The following is a 17,306-nucleotide window of genomic DNA, read 5'->3' on the forward strand; positions in this document are numbered from 1 at the left end:
CCCAAAACTATAATCTGTTATGAACAGAGTGGACTACGTTTTGTAAACTTTAACCTTTGTGAAAGTTTTTAAAAATCACGTTGTTTCGAAGGAGTGCCAAGGCGAATTGAATCATTGCACACGCGCACTTCAGAGGAGCCATTCCCTAACGGAAATATGCAGATGAATGCTAGAACGTGCCAACAGGATCTCGCTAGCTCGTGTTTGGCTCTGCTTAACTCCTTGCTTGTTCTGCCCACTATGACTCATTTGTTCCCATTGGAAACAACAGGCTGTGGTCTTTCTTGGTTTAGTTACAAAACATATTTGCTAACATCTTAGCCGCTATGCCAAAAGAACTGAACCTCTTGACAAGGGTTAAGGTCACTGTAATATCACGCATGCTAGACAATAAATGAAAAAGCTTTACCCTGCTTACTGGAATAATTTAGCTCATAAATCATTCAATTATGGATGTCAGGTGTAGCAAGAGCCCAATGTTGTGACACCCCAGTATGGTGGACGTCTCTGTTTAGACAATCCTGCCATGATTTGTCAACACACTGTGTGATGGCTGCTTAAAGATGTCCTTGCTCCTGATTTTGACTCACTGATGTGGAACCCGGCTGGCTGGCTGAGATGGTGGGGGGCTAAGCCTTTTTCTCTGCGCTGATTCCTACTGGTCCATGAGTAGAGATTTACACACACACGCACTCACACAGACACAATGACAGACACACATAATGAGATTTACGCATACACGCTATCACACGTACGCCAGACAAACCCCCCACTCAACACACACGCTCCCTGAGTAAGGGGAAACTCAAAACACATTAGCTAGATCACTAACTTTAAAGATAATACCCACTGCTAGTACCATGTATTAATCTAACAGTACATACATTTAATGTCCAAAAAAGTTGCAGTTTTAGCCTACCGCCCAATGCTGCATCAGATGACCTGGCCTCCACAAACACCCGACCTCAACCCAATTGAGATGGTTTGGGATGAGTTGGACCGCAGAGTGAAGAAAAGCAGCCAAGAAGTGCTCAGCATATGTGGGAACTCCTTCAAGACCGTTGGAAAAGCATTCCAGGTGAAGCTGGTTGAGAGAATGCCAAGAATGTGCAAAGCTGTCATCAAGGCAAAGGGTGGCTACTTTGAAGAATCTGAAATCTAAAATATATTTGGATTTGTTTAACACTTTTTTGGTTACTACATGATTCTGTATGTGTTATTTCATAGTTTTGATGTCTTCACTATTATTCTACAATGTATAAAATAATACAAATAAAGAAAAACCCTTGAGTAGGTGAGTAGGTGTGTCCAAACTTTTGACTGGTACTGTATATATATATATCTATATCTATATCTATATCTCTCTATATATATATATATATACAAATGTTTTATTTAAAAAAATTATCCACAAAAGAAGTGCAATGGTCCTTTACTACTCATGTATGAGTTGACCAAAATAGCGTCTGCAGCGTGGGGAGAACAATTAGCTAAATTGGCCAAAAGCTGTTAATTACAAGCTAATGGAAACCCTGGTACTGAACTATCTCTCCTCAACTTTGTTTTTATTTACTGTACTGTACTGAACTGAACTCTACTCTACTCAACTTTTTTTTAACTTTACTGTAATGTAAAGTACTGTACTTTACTGCGCTCTACTGTACTGTAATGTAAAGTACTGTACTTTACTGTGCTCTACTGTACTGTAATGTAAAGTACTGTACTTTACTGTGCTCTACTGTACTGTATTGTGCTCTCCACACTTGTGAAACATGATTGGTTCAGATTTGGTATGGTCCAAACTGGACAAAATCTGAACCAATCATGGATGTCTATGTTTGGGCCAAATCAAGGCCAGTCTGGACCAGACTAAAAATCAACTGTGGACATTGAAATTAAAGCTGGTCTGGACTATATCAAAAAACAAAAATTCAAGTCTAGGGAGGACTGATCAAATTTCATCGTCCATGGATGTCCGGTGTCCGTCGGTGCACAGTGTGTAAGGATTCTGGTTACAGTAAATAGAAAGAGAGAGGGCTCATGGGTAGGTGTCAATAAGAGCCGGGAGTTGTGAAATTAACTGGAGAGCGAGAGAAAAGAGAGAGTGAGACAGAGGGAGGGAGAGAGAGAGGGAGGAGTTGTCCAGACTGTTTACACATCTTGCATTGAACACCAGATGACAGAAATAAAACAGTTATCAGTTGAATATAACAGTATGCCAGTGGAAGGGAGGACTGTAGCAATTGACCCAACTATGGTTTGTGATTGCTATGTTTTCCCCTACCAGCTCTCACAGTCACAAGTCAGAATTAGACGTTCAGCCATGTTTCTCAAACGTCATATTTCGAAGTTGTTCCAAACGTCAAATTCCGAAGTGTTTAAGGTTAAGTTTAGACATTAACTCCACACTTTTAAAGTTAAGCATTAACTCAGAATGTTTAAGGTAAGGTTAAGGTTTGGGATAGGCTTAAAACAAAAATCATTTTCTATTGTTGGATTCAAATTCACAAACTCTGGTATCAGAGGAAGATGCTTACGCCCATCTGCAATCCCTATCCACAACACCCTAGCAAAATTGAAACCTACTTGAAGGAAACAGGGCTCACTGTTGCCACTAGTGGCTGGTTTCCACATCATCTTCCGTCATCCTCAGACATGGATGGACGTCGAATACTGACTTGTATTACGGGCGACCTTGCTGGATTTCCCATTGTAGCCAATTCAATTGCAGTAATTCAATTACAGATATTTGTGGAATGCCGTTACCAATGTGGTAACAGAATTTCGAGTTTTAATCACTTAATAATTTATAAAACAAATAGATATTAGCAAAAACACTATAACTAATTGGTAAGGTTTACCTTTTACTTGTTACTTCTGTGAACTTTCATTATCCTCCCTCCTTATGAGGGAGAGAAATGTGAAAATATCTTAAAGATATATGCGTTTTTGGTAACGACATTTCAAGGCGCAAGGTAATGTTTCTTAAACTTACACAAGGCAAATCATTTATCCCAAACTCAACATACAGTGCTTTCAGAAAGTATTCACACCCTTTGACTTTTTCCACATTTTGTTGTGTAACAGCCTGAATAAAACATTTATTTATTGAGATTTTGTATCACTGGCCTACACATGTTTAGAAATGAATAACAAATGAAAATCTGAAATGTCTTGAGACAATCATTTCAACCCCTTAATTATGACAAGCCTAAATGAGTCAAGGAGTAAAAAATGTGCTTAACAAGTCACATAAATTGCATGGACTAATAGTGTTTAACATAATTTTTGAAAGACTACCTCATCTCTGTATCTCACACATTCAACTATCTGTAAGGTCCCTCAGTCGAGCAGTGAATTTCAAACCCAGATTCAACTACAAAGACCAGGGAGGTTTTCCAATGCCTAACCAAGAAGGACACCTATTGGTAGATGGGTAAAAGAAAAGTACAGTCATTGAATATTCCTTCGAGTACGGTGAAGTAATTAATTACATTTTGGATGGTGTATCAACACACCCAGTCACTACAAAGATACAGGCGTCCTTCCTAACTTGATGGAGAGGAGGAAAACCGCTCAGGGATTTTACCATGAGGCCAATGGTGACTTTAAAACAGTTACAGTGTTTAATGGCTGTGATAGGAGAAAACTGAGGAGGGATCAACAACATTCTAGTTACTCCACAATACAAACCTAAATCACAGAGTGAAAATAAGGAAGCCTGCATCCTGTTTGCAATATGGCACTAAAGTAAAACTGAAAAAATGTGGCAAAGAAATGAACTGTATGTCCCGAGTACAAAGTGTTATGTTTGGGCAATTTCAAACACAACATATCACTGAGTACCACTCTTCATATTTTCAAGCATAGTGGTGGCTGCATCATGTTAGGTGTAGGCTTGTCTTCAGCAAGGACTAGGCAGTGTTTTGGGATAAAAATACATGGAATAGAGCTAAGCACAGGCAAAATCCTAGAGGGAAACATGATTCCTTCTGCTTTCAACAGAAACTGGGAGACAAATTCACCTTTCAGCAGGACACTAACCTAAAACTCACGGCCAGATATACCCTAGAGTTGCTTACCTAGACGACATTGGATGTTCCTGAGTGACATAATCGCTGCTTGTGATTCTAACATGTTTTGACTAAGTGGTGCACTCTTATAAAAAAGGGTTCCAAAAGGGTTCTTTGGCTGTCATCATAGGGAAAACCTTTTAGGTTATATGGAGAATACTTTTTGGTTCCAGGTTGAACCCTTTTGGATTCCATGTAAAACCCTCTGTGGAAAGGGTTCTTCTATATATGGAACCTAAAAAGGTTCTACCTGGAACCAAAAAGGGTTCTTCAAGGTCTTCTCCTATGGGGACAGCTGAAGAACCCCTTTAGGTTCTAGATAGTGTATACTTAGGTAAATGAGATATTTCTGTATTTCATTTTCAATAAATATGCTAACATTTCTAAAAACATGTTTTCACTTTGTCATTATGGGGTATTGTGTACAGATGGGTGAGGGAAAAAAACAAATGAATCCATTTTGAATTCAGGCTGTTACACAACAAAATGTGGAATAAGTCAAGCGGTCTTGAATAATTTCTGAAGGTACTGTAAATGTTGACATTAGTTAGCAGGGGTCTTTACTTCAACATTATTATGTTTTGATGTATTTCTAATAACTTTTAAGACTTTTCTGCTAGATGTTTTCTAAAGACCCCTTTTCCATCTGTTTGACCAGAAATCAAAGCCTGAAAATGGTCGAAAAACGTATATATTCGGAAATATATTTTTTATAGACTCTTAGCTATCATTTGACATGCTTATATGAACTTCACATGGTGGCGCTCATGCGTCCTTTTAGATAGAAACTACCTACAAAATAAACACCATCTGGCTTTGAGGAAAAGTTATTTTCCATTTCCAATGTATCTCCAATAATGAGTTACGGTGAAAATGAAAAAAATGAAAAACAACGTATTGTACAATACAAAGTGACTCCTTGGCATAGCAAGGGAAAAAATGGGAAATATGTGGCATTGAAATCACACACACACACACACACACACACACACACACACACACACACACACACACACACACACACACACACACACACACACACACACACACACACACACACACACACACACACACCACCCCCCTTCTCCGCCACACACACGCTCACACAAAGGAGAAGTGTCACTATGGAAACTAGTAGAGATTTTAAAAGCTACCTCTTGAGAGGAGAGTTAAGACAACAAAAAGCTGTACACAGTGTGACTGGCAGAGCAGCGGTAATATTCAGAATGTCATCTCAGTCTCTCTCTCTGTCACCACCTTAAACCAGACCTGTCAGACCTCACTGCCTTTTTTATGGGTCGGTGTGTGTGTGTGTCTTTTATTCATAAATTTTATATTTAACCTTCATTTTGACTAGGCAAGTCAGTTAAGAATAAATTCTTATTTACAATGACGGCCTACCCCAGCCAAAACCTCCCCTAACCCGGACAATTGTGTGCCGCCCTATGGGACTCCCGATCACAGCCGGTTGTGATACAGCCCAGGATCAAACCAGGGTCTGTCATGACACCTCTAGCACTGAGATGCAGTGCCTTAGACCGCTGCGCCACTCGGTAGTGTTAGTGTGAAAGAGATCCTGTGTGTGTGGTTCTGTAGGAAGCTGTGTATGTGTGGGTTTTAGTGTAATAGGCACCACATATTCCTTTAATAGGGATAATCCATTTCAATCCCACCTGCCACTGTTACCTTACCATGAAGAATGTAAGCCTAAATGAGTTGAGACATAGAGAAATGCCCATGGGAGATAGGGGAGGATCTGTGTGTGTGTGTGTGTGTGTGTGTGTGTGTGTGTGTGTGTGTGTGTGTGTGTGTGTGTGTGTGTGTGTGTGTGTGTGTGTGTGTGTGTGTGTGTGTGTGTGTGTGTGTGTGTGTGTGTGTGTGTGTGTGTGTCTCATGTTCCTTAAGGCTCTGCACCATCGAGAACAGGTTTATCTGCCCATTCTCTCAAGGCTATATGGTGCAGGCCTATGCAGGGTCACCGCTGTCCTTCCTGATGTCGCCTTCAGCTGTAATCAGCACCATGGACAGCAGCACCACTAGAGCTCCCCCGCAGCAGGGACCATGGCTGAATCTCAAATGTCTACACAGGCTTTCTCTCAGAGTTGAATTTCAATAGTCTATGAGGCTTCCTCTTCTCTTGTCCTTCATCCACACTGATTTGAAAGCAGGTTCCCTAGTCAACTTACCAACCTACCATATTGTTTTCATCTAATAATGTTCAGATCAGTGCAGATGGAGGTTAGGATTTAGGAGATGAAGCCATTTTAGACATTTGAGGTAATATCGCAGGCTTGCTCCTCTGTGATTTTAACCTCTGAGGAATTAGACTACCTTAGGAAAGCTATTTAAATTGTTAAATATTTTTTTATTTAACTAGGCAAGTCAGTTAAGGACAAATTCTTATTTACAATGACGGCCTACACTGGCCAAACCCGGACAACACTGGGCCAATTGTGTGCCGCCCTACGGGACTCCCAATCACAGCTGTGATACAGCCTGGATTTGACCTAGGGTGTCTGTAGTGACACTTCATGCACTGAGGTGCAGTGCCTTGGACCAATGCGCCACTCATGAGCACAGCCAACCTCAGCCATTCTGAGGACTAATTTAAAATACTGAAAGTCTGGCAGGCAGCACCACCTGCCTCAGAAGATTCAGTCTTAGTTTTAGCGCTGTTGTGTCTCACAGACTTGGCCTACGCTTAAACCGATGACACTTAGAAAAGAGTGTGAAAGAGAAAGAGAGAGAAATAGAATGCGAAAGACAAGGGAAGGAGGATGGGCAGACGTATTGTACAGAGTGAGTGAGTTTGTGAGAGAGGGAGAGAGACAGAGGGAGAAAGAAAAATAGACACAGAGCGAAAGACAGAGACGGAAAATGAGAGAGAGAGAGAGAGAGAGAGAGAGAGAGAGAGAGAGAGAGAGAGAGAGAGAGAGAGAGAGAGAGAGAGAGAGAGAGAGAGAGAGAGAGAGAGAGAGAGAGAGAGAGAGAGAGAGAGAGAGAGAGAGAGAGAGAGAGCTAGAGAGAGAGAGAGAGAGCTAGAGAGAGAGAGAGGAGGGTGCAGATAACAGGAGGTAGAAAACCTCACCAGTAAAGATGATGTCAGTCTGCAGCTGAGCCCACAGTCCCCGACACCGAGCTGAACACTCCTGCCCCAGTCTGAAACACAAACAGAGAGAGAAGGAGAAATGGAGAGAGAAGGGGAGGAGAGAACGGGATAGACTGAATGAATGGAATCAAGCAGGTGAGTATACCGAGTCACTTACCTACCAGTGTTCTATTTTGGGTTCATTCATTGACATGAATGCCTTTTGTATGTTGGGTTTAAGTTCTCAGATGCTAGTATAGATCGACAAGAGTGGGAGTCTGGAATCTCGAATCTACTTCATCTGTCTTAACTTGATCGTTAATGTAATCCTTTTCTGTCACAGCAAAGCACGGGTGTGTGTGTTTGTGTGCGTTTGTTGGTGTGTGTGTGTGTGCGCTTGTGAAAATGCGTGTGTGCGTATGTGTCTGTGTGTGTTTGTGTGTGTTTGCACTTGTGTGTGTGGGGGTATTCACCTTAGATTTAAGGGCACTGTCATTAAATCAAATCAAATCAAATGTATTTCTATAGCCCTTCTTACATCAGCTGATGAGAGAGAGAGAGTTTTCAATTAACAGATTGCTCATGTGCTCTACAGATGTAGGAACTTAATTTGATTAAGTTTGCTACAGCAGGAAAATAATCCCGCAGCAACAGAAAATGTGAATTATCATGTGGATGGTTAGTACCTAAGCATTATTTCTCAAGATAAGGCTCTGGTTAGTACTTTGAGTGCAACAGTGGAGGAGAGTGGTTTTTAAAGGTGTTGTCTCACAGAGTATGTGTCGTAGCGGGTCGTGGCCATGCGGGGTTGAGTGATACTGGTGGTCAGATAGGTGTCACAGCTGTGGTGAGTCATCCTGTTGCACATGGCACTTCGTCCAACACTCGCCTTCCTGCTGCCTTCTATTAAACCAATGAAAGTCCGCTATAGACTTGGGTCATGTTCGTTATGGCATACTGTAGTAAAACATTTTGCAACAGAAAACAAGAACAAGCATTTCTTATTGGACATGATTCAGTTGGAACATCCTTGTTTCATCCATTTTGGACAGTTTTTCTTCCATTCTGTGCCTACTGAACATGACGCAGGGTTATCTTAATTTACTCTAAAATCACCCGTTGTCTAACGATAACATTTATTTCAATGAGAGCTACAGATGTAGGATCTTAATTTGAACCAATTTGCTATAGCAGGAAAAATTATCCTGCAGCAACAGGAAATGTGAATTATTATGTAGATTATATTTAATGAACATTTTTGTATGGGTTGATATATTTTTTCGTAAGGGAATATCAAGTCTGACATTTCGAAGCGGAAATTATAATCTTCAGAAGCATTTTTTAAAACCTGAAATACACTACAAGTTTTACATTTCCGTCTCAGACAGAGATGGATAGATGCACTTTTACGCCTGCTACGTTAGTTTAGATACACACAGACCGCATGGACCGCATGAGAGAGGAATGTAAACAACACAATGACGAAAGAGAGGGATAGAGACAGTTTGTGAAAGTATGCCTTATCCACTTTGAAGCTCTAGCTAAATGACTTTGTCAGGCAGCATACTTACATGTAGGCAGGCTAGCCTAGCTAAATAGGATGACTAAAGACAGTACAGTGTGGGGAGCACAGAGATAACGTTGTCTGGCTGGCAGGCTTCTACTGTCTGAGCAGAGATGAGATGAAGACTTCATTTTTTTTGATGATGACTTTAAGGTATTAAAATAAGTCATCAAATAAAAACTAAGTCATATTTTATTATTTCATAGTCATTTCCTATTTCCTATTGATGTATACCCAATGTGGAACTGACGGAGACAATTGGATGTTTTCAATGTTTTGGCAATTGAATGTTCACTGTTTTTGGCTTTGTAATTTTCCATTAAAAAGCTCAAAAAAAAATTTATGCCATTATTTCATAATGCATTTAATGGGTAAAAAAATTATCAGAACCGAAATCGGAAAACCGTGATATTCTTTTAAATAATTTAACCGAAACCGACCTCAAAAAGCACCAACCGTTCAGCACTAACATCTGTATTACCGAACAAGTTCAGGTAGTACAGTTTCTGTTGGCCAACGTTTGCTCCCATGCCTATCATAACTGAACGTATTGAATGTAGGCTTGAGAAATCTCCCAGACAGTCAGACAATAGAGCAGGTCACAGATAAAACTCACAGTCAGCTAGACAGCCAGCCAGCCATTCACAGTGTGTTGGTAAATCACTCAGTTAGTCACAGCATGGATTACACTCTTTTTGAGAGGCTCTGAGAGAGAATCACCCTGAAAATCCTATCATGCCACATCACATTTCCGATCCTTTAAGATTCTCTGTGACAGCCATGAAAAAAAACGTGAACAGAGGCTGAGAGAATGCATGGCGGTGGTAGAGGGGTGTGTGGAGGAGGGAGGGGTGTGGGTAAGGGAAGTGGGGTGGATGGTGGCGAGTTGGATGTGGGTGTGTTACGCCGGTGGAGGGGTGTGGAGGGAGGTGGAGAAAGGGGTGTGGAGAGGGGTGGGTGGGGTTAAGGGAAGGGAGGCGGATGGTGAGAGGGTGGATGATGTAGTGAAAGATGTGGGCAAACTGACCATTAGCGCTAGCAATGAAAAGGACAGAGTGCATCCCAGTTGTCATTCTATTGACATAAGACAGTCCTGTGTCAGTTAATAAAGTCTAAATACGCACACGCACATTTAACATGTAACATCACCAGTCATGGTGCATTTGATTATTTCCCCCTTGAGATATTAAAAGAGCATATTGGTGCAGACCTGATTTCAGATACTATTTCAAATACAGTATCTCAATTACTTCCATGTACATTTCAAAATAAGAATGGTTTATTTGAAAAGACAAGTAGTTGAAAATTGTATTTGGAAATACTTGAGGAATTTGAAGAATTCAAGTCCACCGATTCAAATACACTCCAATCCCAACGGGCACACCACGTCATTTCAACATGGAAATTTGGGTAATATTTGGTTGAGACGTTGATCAATGAGATTTCAACCTTTATTCACCCACTCAAAAAGACAGCCGGAAGTTCGTTGAATTCCCAATGTATTATCACTATGCTTTTACAATAGAAGTCCAATGTGTTATCACTATGCTTTCACAATAGAGGTCCAATGTGTTATCACTATGCTTTCACAATAGAAGTCCAATGTGTTATCACTATGCTTTCACAATAGAAGTCCAATGTGTTATCACTATGCTTTCACAATAGAGGTCCAATGTGTTATCACTATGCTTTCACAATAGAGGTCCAATGTGTTATCACTATGCTTTCACAATAGAGGTCCAATGTGTTATCACTATGCTTTCACAATAGAAGTCCAATGTGTTATCACTATGCTCTCACAATAGAAGTCCAATGGAAAAAAGAATGTCAGATTTTTGGTTTAGATGTCATCTAAATGTCTTATTATTCTGCTTTCAACCATTTAAAAGCACAACAAAGTTAAAATGGGAATGCAATGTCAGATACAGTACATGTATTTATTGTTGAACCCTGGGTTGAATTGAAACAATAGCTGTTGATGACTTTGCAAATGCTATATAGGCCTAAATAATATAATTGATGATACAGTATATGACTAATAGAGTATGGTTACATTTCATTTGCTCTGTTAAACCTACCCTTTGCAATGAATTTGATAGGAGCAGTGACTCTATTTAGTTATTAAGAGATCTCTCAATAATCATTCTCACAATAGCACATTGGTAGTAGTCTGTGACACCTATCATAGCTGGGTTTGGTTAAAACCCTGGATGGGAGAAAAAATGGATAGCTGTAGATCAGTGGTCGCCAACCGGTCGATCTTCAAGGCATTCCTTCCTAGTCGATCACCAAATATTTCTGTAGAAAAGCCAACGAACGATAAAGGCTTGCGCTCATTTTTTAAAATCGTGTTGCGCTGTTGCCGGTAGGTGCACTTGATTCAAAAGTCCTGCGCACCGGGTAAGCAAAGTATTCCCATGAGACAAAATATGTGACTAAATTGAGTGCACCTACTGCGCTGCCCAATCGGATAGCTCAAATCACCGTGGCTACAGAGCTTCCATGACCCTGGCCACAGCCAAGTTTAATAGGCTACTAGTCTATATAAGATTTAATAACTTTCAAAACCATGACCACAGAGAGACTGTCAACGAATACAGCAAAGAGCTGCTGTTTTTATGAGTGAGTTCATATTCAGTACTGTCACTGTTTTTGTTCAACACTATTACAAAACGTGCTTCTCCGTACTTCCGCTCGGGCTGCAGCTGCAATGAATGAGTAGCCAAGTATCGATAGCCCTGCGTTTAATTATTATTAGCATCTCGTCATGACGATTTTAATATTAAGGAATATTTAACTTTCTCTGGGCATAGGAACAACATGAAGTTGTGCATGAGGCAGATACGCTGCGACTCGAGTTTCGCCATCAGGTGGAAGACGGTGTCTCCTCTCTGGTCAGTCTCACCGGAGGAAAGGAAGGAGAGAGCAGGGACCGTGAGAGGCGGTTGGGAAAAATAGTTTTGAACGGTCATTCAAATCGGAATTCCAAATCAGAAACTCGGGCATCTTTCTAGAGCTCCGACTTTTCGACCTGAAGATCACTGACGTCGTGATTTGACCTCGTTGACCATCAGATGCAGGTACCATCAGTCCAGTAAAATAAAAAAGCAAACTATTAAAATGTATGCTCCACAGTGCCTCACTAGTGTTAAACCAACTGATCTATTTTGTTATCAAAGCTTGAGTTTTGAAATATAATATGGTCTGTTTATCAATATTGGCAGGCCAATCATTTAGCCAATATGCCGTGAGGATGTATTAGGCCTACTGCCCAAACCTCATTCCTACAAAACTGTTTTTATGTGAGGTTAATATAAAAAAAGAATTCTGGGCAGTAGATCTCGGCTTGCTTTTTGATTGCGAAAGTGATCTTGACTCAGAAAAGGTTGGTGACCACTGCTGTAGATAAATCAACTCTCCAGTAGGAGGTGCTGCTCAGCCTATTCTTTTTTTCTGATAGGGGATATAACGTTGAAGATCTGATGTTGTTTCAAAGGTACAAATTCAACATATTTTATACAAGGTTTGTCTATGTTTACAATTGGTTACCGTGATGGCATAATTCCGTGGTTGAAATTTCACCACCAAAACAACAGTTTGTCAATGATGACCTTTTGAAAAGCCATTGTATTTTCAACATAGATTCCACATCACAATATGTTGACAAATAACGTTGAAACGACCAGTATTTTATATACCAGATACTCAAGTACACATGTATTTCAACCCAAGTCTGTAGTGGTGATGTTTTAAATTTGGAGTCTTCCATAGAGGTTCCACACTGCCTGAAAACTGTTGGAATTGCAATAAATATCACTAGGAGAAACTTCAAATAAATATTCAAAGAGTCATCCAAACATTGTTATTTTCGACAACTAAACTGTTAATAAATGATTTATCTTGGAACCTTTTATAGAAAATGTCAGATTACCATACGTATTAGGGCAGCACTTCTGTGGAAACAAGCTGTTCAGCGCCAACTGTTTCAGTCAGGCACATACAAGCACACAAGCACAGAGGCCAGCCGAAGCACGAGGCGATTGCTTTATGTACATAGCCCCTGCATCGCAACCCCATTTATTTCTCCTGCTAAATCTGGAACATCAAACAACCACTATTAGCTATTGTGCACTGTCTGTTCCTGTGCTGTAAGTAACTGGGAAAATTACAAATGTTCTTGTAGATAAAGGCCACATAGGCACTACAGGACACCAGGCTCCCCACTGAGATTCTGTTAAATACAAGATCTAATGGATATCTGGCTGGGTTCTAATATGTTTTTATTGTTCTGTGTTCCAAGAAACTATGCTGACTTGATGTTGCTCCGTTTCTTTTTGTTACTACCTTCATCTGTTTATTCATAGACTGTATCTCCTTGTTCATTTTTATGTTATACTGCTGTAAATGACCTACTTACTTTAACTCCTATTTTCAGGTGTGAGTCCCAAGGTAGCTTTTTCCTGTGTAGTTACTCATCTACTCCCCCTGTATGCAAATTCTAAAGGGGCAGATAGTGTTTTGATGGTTGTCGGGCTGAGTTAGTTTTCAAAGACTCCTTTGTTCATGCCGGGGGAACTTGTTTGTATTGCATTATTCATACGGTATTCTCTGTGTGTTTTTAAAACACTGTGGTAATTTCAGAGACATCATCCTGGTAGAAAAACATCATACACCTCTATGCTTGTGATGTAGGGAGGGTTCTCCCCGATACAGAGAATGATGCAGATGGATCGTTTGGTTCATTCTGTCCTTCACGCTACAGCTACAGCCCTCCCTCCCTTCCTCCCTCTTTATCTGTTAAGGCTGGAGCCATAAAATCCCGATAGAGGCGACCTCTTCGCCCCTCAGCCTTTATGTCATTACCGCTGACCAGCAGCCCGTCTTTATCTAGCCCCAATCTCCCAACCTCCCTCAGCGGCAGCCAGACAGCAGCCAGCAGCCAAACATACCGCCAGAAAGACAGGAGAGGAGGGAAGAAAAGAGGGGAGGGAGGGAGAGGAGGGAAAGATAGAGGAAGGAGCAAGAGAGGGAGGGGAGAAGGGGGAGGAAAGGATGAGGAGTATGAGAGATTCAGAGTGTTTGTTAGTCACATGTACAGGGATTGCAGGGTACAGTGAAAATCTTCGGCTCCGAGCTCCAACATGCAGGACTAGAACAATAGAGATAGCAGTGTATACATCATAACTGTAGCAGTGATGAATCAATACATGCCCATAGGGGTGGAGGCAGAGGAAAGACTGTTTAGGGGTTGGGTGGAATGACCATAGGGTCATAGGGGTTGGGTGGAATGACCGTATCATGACCATTGAGGGGGTACAAATTAAAATAAAGATATCTATAATATAGATATTAACAACTGCAACAGTGATGAATGTCATTGTGGTGGGGGCAGAGTAAAAGTATTTTGGGGTGGGGTGGGGAGAAAATGTCCGTAGGGGGAGCAGCATGTAAGGTAAGTGACCATTGAGGGGGTGTGGGCGGAAAATGACCATATGGGGAGTAGCGGGGGGGGTTGACCATAGGGTGAGTAGCGGGCGGGGATGACCATAGGGTGAGTAGCGGGGGGGGTATGACCATAGGGTGAGTAGCAGGGGGGGTATGACCATAGGGTGAGTAGCAGGGGGGGAATGACCATAGGGGGAGCAGCGGGGGGGTATGACCATAGGGGGAGTAGCAGGGGGGAATGACCATAGGGGGAGTAGCAGGGGGGGAATGTCCATAGGGGGGGTAGCAGGGGGGGAATGTCCATAGGGGGAGTAGCAGGGGGGGAATGACCATAGGGGGAGTAGCAGGAGGGGAATGTCCATAGGGGGAGTAGCAGGGGGGGGGGAAATGACCATAGGGGGAGTAGCAGGGGAGGGGAATGACCATAGGGGGAGTAGCGGGGGGGGGGGGGGGTGACCATAGGGGGAGTAGCGGGGGGGGGAGCAGGAAACTGACTAGTGGTGGCAATTCAGCAGCCTGATAGTCTCAGGTTAAAAACTATTTTCCAGTCTTCCAGTTTTTGCCATGATGCTCCTGTACTGCCTGCGTCTGGGTGATTGAAGCGGGGAGAACAGGGCGTGGCTCGGGTGGCTGGGGTCCCTGATGATCTTCTTGGCCTTCCTGCGACACCTGGTGTTGTAGGTGTCCTCTAGGGCAGGCAGTGTGCAACCAATGGTGTGTTTCGGCTGCACGTATCACCCCCTGAAGCGCCTTGCGGTCCGCGGCGGTGGAGTTGCCGTACCAGGCTGTGATGCAGCCCGACAGTATGCTCTCGATGGTGCTCCTGTAGAACACTGTGAGGGTCCTCGGGGACAGGATGGATTTCTTCAGCATCCTGAGGTTGAGTCGCTGTCGTGTCTTCTTCACCACGGTGTCCGTGTGGTTAGACCATTTCAGCTTCTCTGAGATATGTACGCAGAGGAATTTAAAGTTATTGACCGTGTCCACGTTGATGAGGATGGGGGCGTGTCCAGCCTGGTTCCTCCTGAAGTCCAGAGTCAGCTCCTTTGTTTTGCTAACGCTGTGAGAGAGGTTGATTACCTAACACCACACAGAGTGCCTACCTCTTCCCTGTAGGCTGTCTCGTCGTTGTTGGTAATCAGGCTTACTACTGTTGTGTCGTCAGCAAACTTGATGATGGAGTTGGAACTGTGTGAGGCCACTCAGTCGTGGGTATACAGGGAGTACAGGAGGGGACTGAGGAAACACCCTTGTGGGGCCCCAATGTTGAGGATCAGTGTTTCGAGGAGGCCGTCAGGAAGTCCAGTACCCAGTTGCATAGGAAGGAGTTCAGACCCAGGGCTGTGAGCGTTGTAATGAGCTTATAGGGCACTATAGTATTGAAGGCCGAGCTGTAGTCGATGAACAGCATCCTCACAAATGCATTCCTTTTGTCCAGGTGAGTAAGGGCAGTGTGCAGTGCAAGGGCGATTGCGTTGTCCGTGAATCTGTCAGGGCAGTAGGCGAATTGGAGAGGGTCGAGTGTGTCAAGGAGGGAGGAGGTGGTGGAAGAGGTAGGGAGAGACAAAACGGAAGAGGGAGTGAAGGGAATAGAGTAAGAGAAGAGAAGATGGAGAGAGAAAAAAGGGAGTGAGAGCAACAGGTAGACATGGTCAGAGGGAGAGAGGAAGAGAAAGAAGGAGAACGAGAGAGTAAAGGGAGAAAATGGGAAGTGAGCAAGAGTAAAGAAGAAGAGGGAACGAGAGAGAGGAGGAAGGGGAGAATTAGTGATGGAGAGATCGAGAGAATGGGGGAGAGGTAGAGGAACAGAGGGTAGAAATTTGACAGAGTAAGGGAGAGAGAGAAATATAGGGAGAGTGGCAGATTAAATGAGAAAGTGAAAAAGAGAGGCTGAGCGAAAGGGAGAGAGAAAGGTATGAGCAGGAGGGAGAGAGAGAAGAAGAGTGGCAGATCAAATGAGAAAGGATAGACTGAGCGAGCAAGCGAGAGAGAGAGAGAGAGAGAAATGCAATGCTATTCCAAGGCCAGAACTTACTGATAATGTCACTCTACTTCAAAGTGCAAAGCACTCCTGTCATGCTCCTGCATCACTGCGCCTCTGGAGAATTCCCTCCTAGACCAGACGATACGAGGAAGCCTGACAGCATTGTGCGGCGCTCGCACATTCTATTTGATACGTTTCTAGGCTAGATTGTGATGAAACGTAGGCTACTTGGTTTCCTTGTTAATCGTGTGTTCATCGACCCACAGTTGCTGACCAGAAGCAACGGAGGACACCTGTAGATGCCGAATGAGTCCAATCAATCTAAAGACATCATTAAGGTAATATAGTCAATACGTACACTGAGTGTACAAAACATTAGGAACACATTTGAAGTTGATTTATACACTGAGTGTACAAAACATTAGGAACACTTTACTAATATCGAGTTGCACCCCCTTTTGCCCTCAGAACAGCCTGGTCTCTACAAGGTGTCGAAAGCGTTCCCCAGAGATGCTGGCCCATGTTGACGCCAATGCTTCCCACAGTTGTATCAAGTTGGCTGGATGTCCTTTGGGTGGTGAACCATTCTTGATACACACGGGAAACCTTTGAGCGTGAAAAACCCAGCAGCTTTGCAGTTCTTGACACACATACCAGTACGCCTGGCACCTACTACCATACCCTGTTCAATGGCACTTAAATAGTTTGTCTTGTCCATTCACCCTCTAAATGGCGCACACACACACACACACACACACACAATCCATGTCTCAATTGTCTCAAGGCTTAAAAATCATTATTTAACCTGTCTCCTCCCCTTCATCTACACTGATTAAAGTGGATTTAACAAGTGACATCAATAAGGGATCATAGCTTTTACCTGTATTCACCTGGTCAGTCTGTCATGGAAAGAGCAGGTGTTCATATGGTTTTGTACACAGCATATACAGAGCTTTTGTATTAGAATGTCACTGAACTAAATACAGACTACCAAAAATAACAGCCGAGTATGATGCATGTCAGTGTCACAATTTTGACAGCTTAATTTGACAAACACATTTCCTTGCATTTTCAACTGTCTTATTACGTGATTCATATGGCACACATGTTCTGCTGAAGTCACGTGCATCATTTTGACACTGGATATGATTC

The sequence above is a fragment of the Salvelinus fontinalis genome, chromosome 12 (genome assembly GCF_029448725.1).
Source record: "Salvelinus fontinalis isolate EN_2023a chromosome 12, ASM2944872v1, whole genome shotgun sequence".
NCBI lineage: Eukaryota > Metazoa > Chordata > Actinopteri > Salmoniformes > Salmonidae > Salvelinus > Salvelinus fontinalis.